Below are 13314 nucleotides of genomic sequence, written 5' to 3' on the forward strand. Positions count from 1 at the left end.
TCTGTCTTTGTGTCTTTCTTTAACTTATTCTGAAGTCACTTTTTCTCATGTACACTCTTGGCCTTGTTCATTGTTAATCAGCAGGTGAAAGCCAGTGAGTTATTGAGATTCCCTGTTATTAATCAAATTGATAATACAGCATATTGGGAGATATGTAGAAGTATCCTTTCTGCTGGAAGAGCAATACAGTAGGGCATCACATTAGAGATCTTTGTTTTTATTAGAAATATATTTTCTTCTTTTTCTTTATTTTCTCACTTTCTATATTTAGCAGTTCTGAGTTTTCTTGTTCATTAATGACATTTTCCAAGATTCCCTTCATCAGTGACGCTATTTCCTGTTTTGAATCCATTTACCTCTTTGTGATAATTCAGAGTGCAGATTGGAAAGAAATATAATTACAGTTCTTCTAAGGTCCCATTACATCATTGTGGTAATTCATTTATTATTTGTAGAAGGGACATCAATCATAGCTACAGTAACTGCCCAGGCAAATGAATTTAACTATTCTAAGGCAAAATAATTGGGAAAAGCAACCTTGAAATTGAATTGGTAAATGGAAAGTTCCCACTCATGTTAGGATAATGGAATACGTTCCCTAAAAGTGCATGATTTCAAAAGATCATTAAATGGTAAACTGTTACGTAAATAGCCTCAGTTTCTGACCAAAACTGACGTTCCAATGAGTCGTAATGTGGGACGTGCCTATCATGTATCCTCCTTCTCTTGTTCTTTTATTCCCCTTTGCCCACAACTTCCCATTTCCTGAGTTCCTTTTTATAGTGTGAGATAATTTATTTTTTGAACTAATGAATCAGTCTCCCAATGGCTTCTTCCTCGTCCCCCTTTCATAGAATCACAGAATGATGCAGCACAGAAGGAGGGCATTTGGCCCATCGTGCCTGTGCCGGCTCTTTGAAAGAGCTATCCAATTAGTTCCACTCCCCTGCTCTTTCCCCATAGCACTGCAATTTTTTCCCCTTCAAGTATATATCCAATTCCCTTGTGAAAGTTACTATTAAATCTGCTTCCACCGCCCTTTCAGGCAGTGCATTCCAGATCATGTAAAAAAAAAATTCTCCTCATCTCCCCACTGGTTCTTTTGCCAATTACCTTTATTCGTATTCACAATTATATTGTCTCGTGGTCCACTGCAACAGCTAGAAATACATATACTCAAGTCTGGAAAATCACTCAAAGAAAGAAAAATTGAGCATTGTCATTCCTGTGCCCCTTACATTTAAACAATATTGCTGACTCTGTATTTTAATAAAATATAGTATGAAAGTGAATTTAATTAATTGTGTTGGTCAGCAAATCCCAGAACGTTGAAACTGGAGAAGATGTAGGGACCATTTTATATGCACGGAGGATGGCTTCAAAACACTGCAGCTTGCTAGTAATGTCCCTTCACCATGCATCTCAAATGAGTGTGCTATGGAAAAGATGGAATCATTTGTTTTTAATTGCAATTGTTCTGCATTAAAATATGTAATCAGTGATGCAATTATACATTGTTGGCATAGCAAAATCATACCAAAAACATAATTTAGTGTAAATGACTCGTGGGACTGTGAAACGGTATTGGTTTTTTAAGTGTACTGCAGCAATGTCTATGACCATTGGATTCTATTTTAACATTTATTTTTGAGACTTTAACACTCACAACTGTGCTTTATGCTATTGAAACAGATGGCATAATTTTAGTGCACTTCCATTGTGTTGCAAGAGGGAATGTACAGTAATCTGCTTCAGTCCAGTCTTTTAAAACTGGTAAAATAGCAGAATCCCAATCGGGTCAGACTCTGGTGTATTCTGATGAAATATCCCACAATATTCTCAATCATGGTGATTCTTTTAAAAGAAATGTAAATGTGTGCAACAACTAGAACCTGTGCAGTGCTGGTATTGTGAGCTCAAATGAATCAAATCTGAAAATGCATCTTGGAAAAAAGTTCTTCTCCCCCCCCCTCCCCCACTACCACCTCTACTCCAGAAAGAAGATATTGATTTAAAAACTGCCATTTGGCCCATTAAGCTCACTCCCCACATAATCCATGTATTATGTGCTCTCTCACGATCTGCACTCAAGCAACTCAAGTCAACCACAGGTAAATCAACAAGAAGGTAAACCTCTGCATTTCTCCCATACAAAATACAATCGAGCAAAACTGCAGGACACTTCAGCCTCACTTCCCATTCTAATCAACAGATGATTCATTGCAAACCCAGTAACATACCTGTCTTGCACTCATGGATAGGGTATAAACTGGGCCATGCCTCACTCACTTCTAGCCTCTAACTCTTCTCTTCATCACAACTTTTCTTGGGTTTCTCTGTTTTGTTATTACCCTGATCAGTGTTCCTGAACTTTCCTCTCTTGTGCCTACTAAGCCTGTAATATGTTGTCCTGCATCTTTTTTGCATTCTCACTCTGAAGTCCAGAATCTTCTTACAGATTCTAATTTCTTCCTTCCCAAAATTCCTAACCTCTGTCTTGCCTTCTTACTACAATCTTCAGGTTTTTAAAACCTAAACTTAGTGCCATCTAGTTCCAGTCTCCTTATTTATCGTCTTCTCTTTTATTCTTTTGAGACTTGGTGTTGTCTTGCACTATAATCCTTGCCTTTTAACTTGATTTCTCAATTTAAGAAACTTATAAACATCATCTGCAATGCTTATTATCCATATAATCTTCCTTAAAAGTTCCTTTTTAAACAGATATTTATCCATCTCGTTCTTTTAAAGGAGTTTGTAAGAATATAGCGATCTGTCTTATGAAGTCCCAGTCAACATTATAAATCCCATGACAATACTATTTGAAGCAGAGCAGGGAATTTTCACAGTCCATGACCAATATCTTCCCTCAAACAACACCAAAAACAGATTAACTGGTCATTCATTAAATTGCTGTTTGCAGGATCTTGCTACGTGCAAAATGGCTACTATATTTCACCACATAACAATGGTTTTAGCATTCCAAAGTAACTCAGTGGCCCAGAAACGTGCCTAATGAGGCCGGCGGCAGGACCACAACAAATTGGTTCACCGGCCTCTTGGTGCAAGCACCGGTCGTGGCCCCAGAGACAGCTCATCTGTCCCAAGATCGTAACAAGAGTTCAGGAAGGAAGGAGACCTCGAACAGGCATCAGGCCCCCTATTTGGATATGCAAAGGGCCTAATACCAGTTTCAGGCGTGCACCCCGGACACCTATACAGGAGCCTTTACTAATATGGCAGGTTGCCCACTTCCTGGGCAGAATAAGTGTGCACACTCCAATCGCCACATTGGACCTTTGGCACCCGTCTTACACCTGCCGGCATGAACCAATTTGTAGACCATCGTTTCCAGAGATCAACAAGTAATTATTTAAATGGCGTTGTTATCATGAATCCTTCAATGTGGATGTTATCATGAATCAACAATATGAAGCCATAAAATTGACAGTATATCAGTATATAAGACTTATCTAAAAATATAGATGGCCTGGAGTAATTCAGAATCATTACTGATTCATGATATCGTCTGAATCCCTTGATCAAATTATTGCATAGAAATAACTGCCAGATTGCCAATATTCTATGCATAATTCGATCCTGTGTAAATGCAGAATGATATTTACACTGGAGTGAGGCATACTTACCATTTATTCATTCTCAGACTCTAAAATGGCCTGTGAAAGAATGGTTGGAGTGAGTCGCTTGCTGTGATAGTCAACTATGTTATCTGGATGCTCTGAAGGCCAATACACAGTGAGGTGCTTGATCTGCCTTTTGTTTCACAAAGGAGGAAAAAACCTGGATAAGGTATTCGTGCTTGTGAGTTACACATTTTTTTCGCTCGTGAATTAACAGGCAAATCACACTGCTCAGCAATGCATAATTGTCTCTTTGCTCTATAATATATATGTAGGTTGACTGATGGCCAACTGTTCTTGCACCTGTAACTGTGGGTAATATTGAAGATTGTTTTGCGTTGAACTGCCAGGAAAATCCCGGTAGCATCGTTCCACATCTTGGTTTCTTTTTTTCCTTCCTCCTTTACATGCCAATTTTCTCCCTTGCCCTCATCCTCTCCCCTGAAGGCTTTTACTCCATGCTGATGTATGATTAACATTGCCAGCTGCCCTTTGATGTCTTGACAAAGTGTACAAGTCTAGATAGTGAGGAACTGCAGGCTCTTCTGTCACAGGAAACATCACAGCTGAGCCCTTTCCTGTCCTTACCCCACGTGGTCATCCCTGGATAACAATCAAGAAAAAGAATCTTGGCCAACTTTAATGCTGAGGGTTGAGGCAAATTGTAGCCCCCTTATTGCTGTTGAGATCATTTAACCCAACATAAACAGATATTGTGGACTTTGCTGGTCTGTGTCGTTCAACTCACCTCACATCCCCTACAAACTCAAATGTGCCTTTGTCTGCCCAATATCTAAGTATATATAGTGAAACCCAGGGCTCAACCAGACAACTATTGCCATTGTACTTTAGAATACATCATATCACCCATGTGATCTCCTCAGTAGGTGGAAGAATATACGAGGTAGCACACTGTGACTCAGGCTGTATTTAACATTATGATTAAACAGATAAATGTACAGTGATGACAAACTTTACCATTGTCCTCAAAATGTCAAAACAACTAAATACTTAACCTGCACTAATTCTCAACATAAAATTAGCCTGGAAAGACGGTTCCTCACTTCTTAAATGGCAAAACACTATCACGGAGCTCTGAATAGCTCTGTACCTCTGTGGGCTTCAGATTGACTGCTCAGGTAAGCACAAGTGACCAAATATAAACCCACAATTGGAAGCTTCTCGACACAGAGCAGTCCATCAAAAGGACTACAAAGAATCATTGCCCTGCCCCTTTTACAGACCTGACCCACAGCTTCTCCCCTGACACAGCTGTCAATCAAACCAATACTTGTCTCTGCCTTGCCCAGAGTATGAATATCAGCCAGACTGTAATGTATAATGTCTGAAAAATCAGCAAGCACTGAACAATTTTAAATAAAAATGTTTTATTTTTGTTGCCTTTTATAGTGGTCTAAGCCAATTCATTACCTCCGTATTTGTAACTTCGAATAAAAAGTGTCATCCGTGGCTCAGTGGTAGCACTCTTTCCTCTGAGTCAGTGGGTTATGGGTTCAAGCTCCAGAACTGAGGGAGTGCTGCACTGTCAGAGGTGCCACTTTTCAGATAAGGTGTTAAACCGAAGCCCCATCCGACCTCTTGGGTGAATGTGAAAGATTTCCTGACGCGTTTCGAGGCAGAGCAGTAGTTGGGGGAGGGTTGCTTCCTGTGTCCTGGATAATATTTATCCCTTCAACAACATCACTAAAAACAGATTATCTGCTCATTTATTTCATTGCTATTTGTGGGACCTTGCAGTGCACAAATTGGCTGCTGCGTTTCTCTACATTACAATAGGGACAATACTTCAAAAAGTACTTCAATGGCTGTAAATCGCTTTTGGATTTTCTTCGGTCATGAAAAGCGTTATGTAAATGCAAGTTCTTTCTTTCATTCATATATATATTCTTATTTATAAACTTATCCATCTCATCAACAACAGCAACTTGCATTTATATGGCGCCTTTAAAGTAGTAAAACATCCTAAGACGCTTCACAGGAGCGTTATCAAGCAAAATTTGACACCGAGCCACATAAGGAGATATTAGGACATGCGACAGGTAAGTTTTAAGGAGCGTCTTAAAGGAGGATAGAGAGGCAGAGAGGCTTTGGGAGGGAATTCCAGTATTTTGGGCCTAGGCAGCTGAAGGCATGGCCGCCAATGGTGGAGCAATTAAAATCGGGATGCGCAAGAGGCAAGAATTGGAGGAATGCAGAGATCCCGGAGGGTTGTAGGGCTGGAGGAGGTTACAGAGATAGGGAGAGGCAAGACCATGGAGGGATTTGAAAACCAGAATAAGAATTTTAAAATCGAGGCGTTCCTGATTCAGAGGAATAATTCGTATTATAGCAAGTGAGCGAGCTCAAACCCTTAATCTGATAATCAGCATGCAAATTACTTACTTAAAACTAAATCACAAGATGGATTCAGATAGAGAAGGCCCTTAAGCCCATTTGATTTCATCCTTTCAGAATTTCAGCTGTACCCTCTTCCACGACCACATCTAACAGTTTCTTACAGGAGTTCAGTGCTCTGGCTTTAGTTAGCCTTCCTACTAACCTGTCCCAGCTGTTGAACACCCTCTGTGGGGAAAAAAAAACTTCCTCAGTTTTATCCTAAATTTGCTTTTTGCAACACTACACCTCTACCCTCTTGTTCTGTTTCCTTAAATGTATTGTTTTAGGTTGAGTATCTTATCGCCTCTGAGCATCTCTTTTCGAGGCCAAAGAATCCCAGCTTATTAAATTATTTCCTCATAGTTCTTCCCTCTCACACCAGGGATGAGCCTTGTTGTTCCCCCTCTGCATTGTCTCTAGGGCTTTATTAGCTTCCTTATATCACAGCCACTCCCACGATTTACAGTGAACAATGAATCATTTAACAAGCCTGGGTCCTTTGCAACTTTGACTTTGGCAACGTCAATCCCACCCTTTGAGTGAGCTGAAATTGCCACTCAAACTTTTTTTTACTTCCAACATGCATTTATCCATATTGAACTTCATTTGCCACGGGATAATGATTGGTTTGAATTGTTAAGCTGCTTTATTCTACAGTAAGGTAAAATTTTCAGAATAATTGTTATGATTTGATTCACTTAGTTCAATCGATACAATTTAATCTGTACATAATAACACAATAATAATGAATATGCTGCACTACCCCACTTCAATGAGACATCTTGTTGTCTTAAACGGACTAACTCCTCTGCATTTTGAGCCTACTTTTTCTGGGGCATTTCTGCCACTGCAGCTACTCCATTGCAAAAGCTGGACAGCCTTGTAGATGTCTGTAGCTCTGTTTTATTCCTGACACGGTCATAAAGAGATCAAAAACCTTCCAACAGAATGGTGGGTGGGGATGGTATTTTCCATGGGGGGCTCTCTCCACTGATCCACCATAACTTCAGCAGAAACCCAGGAAAAATGGCATAGACACTATGTATGCAGATTTCCAGAATATCTGCAGCTCTTCCACCCAAGTTACAAAGGATGATCGGGCGACCCCCATGGAAATTCATCCCCAGTGAGTACGAGGTGCTTATCAATTACTGAGACAAGTTATTGAATCACTTATCATTTGTAGTATCTGCGGAAACAACATCTTAACTACTTACTGTCACAGACCCTTATCTTTTAACTTGCGGCAATACGTTATAGGGGTGGAATCCAACATCAGCTGCGGTGCAAAACAGGTGGTAGTGGATTGGCTGCCCATTACACAAGTCACCAGATTTTCAATGGAAATCAAAATCAGACGGGGTGTATAATGGGCGTCCGATCTGCTAGCACCCGCTTAGCGCCCCAGCCAAAGTTAAAACATGACATTGAAAGTAAGTTTTCTTTTCAAATCCTTTCTGTGGAAAATTGGTCCAAAAATTCCAAACCATGGCCTAAATTTTAACAAGGAGCCGGGAAGATGATGGTGGGGTAATTCCCGACAGGAAACCCGGATGTAAGGGTTTGCTGGACGTTCTTTACGATTTTGATATAAGGACGTTTTAAATTTTATTTTCTGCCAGTTTCCCGCCCGACAGGCCAGCCAGATTGATAGGCTGGCCATCGGTCGGACGGGAGAAGAGGAAGGAAGCGGATGCGAGAAGGAAAGTCTTGGATGGGGTGGGGGGGGTCGGTCATTGGTGGGGGGCGGGGGATCGTCGGGGTCGGGAGTCATCAGTGGGGGGTTCCGGAGTCATTGATGGGGGGGGGTTGCTGCAGGTAGGCTTGTTGGGCTGAGGGAAGCACTCCTGCTCCTCAGGGCCCACCAGCAGTGCAATAAAGTCACTTACATGCTGTTTCAAACTTTCTCGCCTCCTCTCGTGGAGAGGATCCCGGCCCCAGGGGTTAAAAATAAAAATGCTGTAAAAATGGAGACCTGCAGCCTCCTTGAAAGCTTTCGGTGACTGACCTGCCTCCGAACAGCGGGTTGGTTGCCTGCCCCTCGACCCGCCTCCGTTAAAACTGGAAGTGGGCAGTTTGGGGTGGGTTATAGATTTTTTAAAATTTTTACTGACCCCCCACCTCCAACCCTCCTGATCTTCTAGGTTAAAATTTAGACCCATGACACAAGTACTGTTGTATTTTATTTCTGATTATTGATTTAATTTGTTTTCCAATTATTAGCTCAGGTACATCGTTATTACTATTATGTCAGGCTAATGGGTTTGTTATTGACAAATGTGGCTTCATCACTCCTCTTTAATATAAGAACTATTTTTGTCTGTTTTTAGTATGTTGGAACCTCCCCAATATCACTTGATCATCTCACAACTCCCCGCCTCCCCCCACCTTTGTCTCTCAGTAACCTGGGGTATAGATCATCCTACACAGGAATTCATTTGTTTTCAATAGCTTCAACCAATCTGGAATCTCTGATGTTAAATTCCTGGAGTCCATATGAAGCGATGTTTGCTGTTGGATGGTACATTATTTATGTCCTTACTGGTAAAAACCTCCAAGTAGTAACCATTTAGCATGTTGACTATCTCCTGTTCGTTGTCATGTTTAACTCCACTCAGGTTCCGTAGGATTTTTAAATTCCTCCCTGCCTGCCCTCTTTCTGATGTGGAGATGCCGGTGATGGACTGGGGTTGACAATTGTAAACAATTTTACAACACCAAGTTATAGTCCAACAAATTTATTTTAAATTCCACAAGCTTTCGGAGGCTTCCTCCTTCCTCAGGTGAACGGTGTGGAAATGAAATTTTCAAATCCTTCGCATTTGAAAATCACAGAACAATGCCTGGTGATTACTGCCCGTTGCCAAGGCAATCACAGTGAGCAGACAGAAAGGTGTCACCTAAAAGGCCACCGAATATACAAACCCCCAAAAAAAAAGAGAGAGAGAGAGAGAGAGAAGGAAGACAGTCAATGACCCGTTATATTAAAAACAGATAACATTTGTTCCCTGGTGGGCGGCCTCAACCGGGATCTTGGGTTCATGTCACACTACACGTAACCCCACCAGCGAACAAATGTAATTGATAGCCAAGTTCCGCACCCATGAGGACGGCCTCAACCGGGAGCTTGGGTTCATGTCACACTACACGTAACCCCACCAGCAAACAAATGTTATCTGTTTTTAATATAACGGGTCATTGACTGTCTTCCTTCTCTCTCTCTCTCTTTTTTTTTGGGGGTTTGTATATTCGGTGGCCTTTTAGGTGACACCTTTCTGTCTGCTCACTGTGATTGCCTTGGCAACGAGCAGTAATCACCAGGCATTGTTCTGTGATTTTCAAATGCGAAGGATTCGAAAATTTCATTTCCACACCGTTCACCTGAGGAAGGAGGAAGCCTCCGAAAGCTTGTGGAATTTAAAATAAATTTGTTGGACTATAACTTGGTGTTGTAAAATTATTTACAATTGCCCTCTTTCTGTTATAGCACTAGAAGAATTTTTGGCATTGCGTTTTGCACCTGCTCTTATCAATTTCCTGTTAGTACACCTAATCTCTTTTTATGACTTGCTGTTGTATCATCTTGTACTCGGCTCAATGATCACTATCTCCTTTCTTTCCCCGTCTCCTTTTTAAAATTTCCCTGTTGATAATAGAATACTCGCTAAAATATAGACGGTGGAATTTGTAATTCTATATAATTATGGCCATATGTGGTTTCTGAGATTATTGTTTTTAACATTTAGTAGACATAAGTGAAAGAAAATATTTTTTCTTTTTAATTCTGATGCCTGATAGTCTGAGACATTACAGGTTATTATTTAAATTTTCTCACTGTATGAAACTGTGTGATCCCAAAAGCTCATATAACTCATATGCAAGTTCAGTAAAAGGTATGACTCAGATGGTATATCATCATTGAGAAGTAATGCAATTCAGGATTAGTGTAATCAAACAAAATAATCCTGGGAGTCTGCCTGACTCTATCGCTGACTCTCTCTCTCTCTCTCTCCCTGCACAAACAGCAAGCATGGATTCCAATTCATATTTCATTTCAAAAGTAGCTCAGTTCATTACGGCCAGTTGTTTCTTGCACATCAGTGACTGTCGCATAACTGGTGCATCACAGTGAATTATCTTCATGCAGCTAGATATCATCTTGAAAGCTGTAATATTGATTCCATCATGTACCTGCTATCGCAGACCCCACATTTTTTTTAGAAATGACACTTTGTCAGCCGTGGCTCAGTGGTCGAACTCTCGCCTCTGAGTCAGGAGTTGTGGGTTCAAGTCACACTCCCAAGACTTGAGCACGTAATCTAGTCACGCTTCAGTGCAGTACTTAGGGTGTGCTGCACTGTTGGAGGTGCCGCCTTTCGGATCAGACATTAAAATGAGGCCCCGTCTGCCCCCTCAGGTGGACATAAAAAATTCCATGGCAATATTTGAAGAAGAGCAGGGGAGTTCTCCCTGGTGTTCTGGCCAATATTTATCCCTCAATCAACATCACTTAAACAGATTATCTGGTCATTGTCACATTGCAAGGTCCAAGGTTTTTTGGACCTTGCTGTGCGCAAATTAGCTGCCACATAACCTACATTAAGGGACTACACTTCAAAAACACTTCATTGGCTGTAAAGCGCTTTGGGACGTCCAGAGGTCATGAACGGCGCTACATAAATGCAAGTCTTTCTTTTCTTTCTTTAAGTTTGCCTGAAAAGCTGAGGTACAGCCGTATTTAGAAATCTCCAGTTAATCTTATGTAGATTTTATTAAATGTTGTGCAAATGCAGTCAGCTTTCTGGTTCATTGAACATATGGCAGATTTGATGTTGTGCAAGATTTATTATATTTCAGCATTTGTACAACACGGCATCATCTAATGCACACACAATTCAGGAAGGTTAACATTTAGGTGGAGGAGTTTTTAACATTTTAAAGTGTTATTTTCATATTTTAAACCTACAGTATGAATGCAAAGTCATGGCTGGCATCCACTGTACAACAGAGAGACGAGATATCATGACTGTCCTGATTCTGTCACTCGTGTGATGTTCAGTTAGGTTCCTCCCACAGATAAATAGGATATCCAAAGCATGTCTGACTTGTATCCTTTATTTATGTGAGTTCTTTTTTTCCCAATTTTCTCCCCTTCTTCCCTAAAAGTAGTGGCACGTGCTTGGGTCCATTTCCACAACCTTCTGGCACCTTTGACCAAGTGGCCATTCTTAAATGTATGAAGTAAAGCAGCAAATTTTAGCATCCTATTCAATAGTGGAGGCTGTCAGAGCCAAGCCTGAACCTGTTCTTTCTCAACACCTCAACAGCTACAATTTCCAGCAGGTGTTATTAGATAGCAATGAAGAACCATAACTGATTTTGTTTCTTTCCTAGTTCAGAGATCAGTTATAATTAAGGTTGCCAACCCTCTAGTATTGACCTGGAGTCTCCAGGAACTAAATATTAATCTCCAGGACACTGCTACAAGCAACCGCTTGATTGGCACCCCATCCACCACCTTAAACATTCACTTCCTCCACCATCGGCGTACCATGGCTGCAGTGGGTACCATCTACAAGATGCACTGCAGCAACTCGCCAAGGCTGCTTCGACAGCACCTCCCAAACCCGCGGCCTCTACCACCTAGAAGGACAAGAGCAGCAGGCGAATGGGAACACCACCTGCACATTCCCCTCCAGGTCACACACCATCCTGACTTGGAAATATATCGCCGTTTCTTCATTGTCGCTGGGTCAAAATCCTGGAACTCCCTGCCTAACAGCACTGTGGGAGAACCTTCACCACACGGACTGCAGCGGTTCATGAAGGCGGCTCACCACCACCTTCTCAAGGACAATCAGGGATGGGCAATAAATGCTGGCCTTGCCAGTGACACCCACATACCATGAATAAAAAAAAGTCAGGAGCAAATCCTAAGGGCATTAAAAAAAATTGTGTGTGATTATTTTTCATTTTCTTTAAACTTTTATTAGTTATAAAAATATTGGAGACAGAATAAAAAGGCTGTTTGACTGACAGTCAAGCATCATCCAATCGGATAATTAAGAGCCTGTTTGCTTTCCAATTGGTGTGGGAAGGCAGTGCACTGCAAGATGGATGTGTGAGGCAAACAATGGTGGGGGCGGGACGGTTGGAGGCAGGAGGTCATATGATGAAACCTCCAGGAATATGTCCAACCAGAGTTGGCATCCCTAGTAATAGTGGCCCTCCCCAGACAGAGATTGACTAACTCAGCATTGAGGAAGAAGATTTTTGTTAGATTCAAATTCATAAATAGATTAATGGTACACACCAAATGAAAACTATCAAATCTAAGCTCAGTTTGTAGATGTTTTGGAATCTTCCACTGGAACGAGTAATTTTCTTTTGAGTTTTTTTTAATTTGTAGGAGAAAGGTGTGGTCCACAGCAACAGTCTTGGGAATGGTTGTGGCCGAGTCACATGACTGCAGATTCTTAGCCAAAATGAGAGAAGTCAGGTTAACCTTCACGTGAAATGATTGAGAGTCGGGTTAGGTTTTTCTGAGTCCCTGTACGCTCAGAACCTTGCTTGGTCAATTTGACAATAAAAAAATAAATGATTCATTTTTAAAGATCTACATATTGAAGCACTAAAATGTTTTAAATGTACTTGAGTTGTAACTGAAAAAGGACTAAAATAAGCAAAAAAGCACTTGGGACAAATCCCAGGACTGGCTGAGAGAAAACGTGTCAGAAGATGCTACAGTCTGTTCCAATTAGCTTCAACTGCTTTTATTTTTAGTCCGATGTGGAAGGTTTAGTTAATGCACACGGTTTAAAGATGTTGCACAAATTTAATAATACAGAAGTGGTTTATGATGTTTTATTAACTAGAAGATACACATCCATGACTGGTGGTTTGCAGAGAATAAACCAAAATATCTACTTAACTCACCCACACCAGTCATGACATGAGCAGTTTGTTTTGCCAAGGCCACCAGTCCTGTGATATGCATATTAATACAAAATATTGCATCAGATTCCTTTGTATCAAAAGTTTTTAACAGTATTTTCAGTTACTTTAGCTTTTGGTTATTTTTTTATCAGAATTTATTGGGCTGGCACAGAGTTAGAAGCTGCAGTGTGATGCTGTGGAAAACAGCGCTGCACACACTTCTGGTATTGCTGCATTGCTTGAAGCTGCAGCTTAACAAATGCAGTTAGGTGCAGAGTTTCATCACAATCTGCGAGTAACAAGTTAAAGGCTGAGTTTCTCACTGCCTTTAATTTTGCCATTG

General features: G+C 40.9%; 1 protein-coding gene across 1 annotated transcript in view; it reads left to right on the forward strand.

The window, feature by feature from the left end:
• Positions 1-13314, forward strand: part of tenm2a (teneurin transmembrane protein 2a) — a 1632827-nt gene that overhangs the window by 1392199 nt on the left and 227314 nt on the right. The window lies entirely within an intron of this gene.

This window comes from Heptranchias perlo, chromosome 14, assembly GCF_035084215.1.
Source record: "Heptranchias perlo isolate sHepPer1 chromosome 14, sHepPer1.hap1, whole genome shotgun sequence".
Classification (NCBI taxonomy): Eukaryota; Metazoa; Chordata; class Chondrichthyes; order Hexanchiformes; family Hexanchidae; genus Heptranchias; species Heptranchias perlo.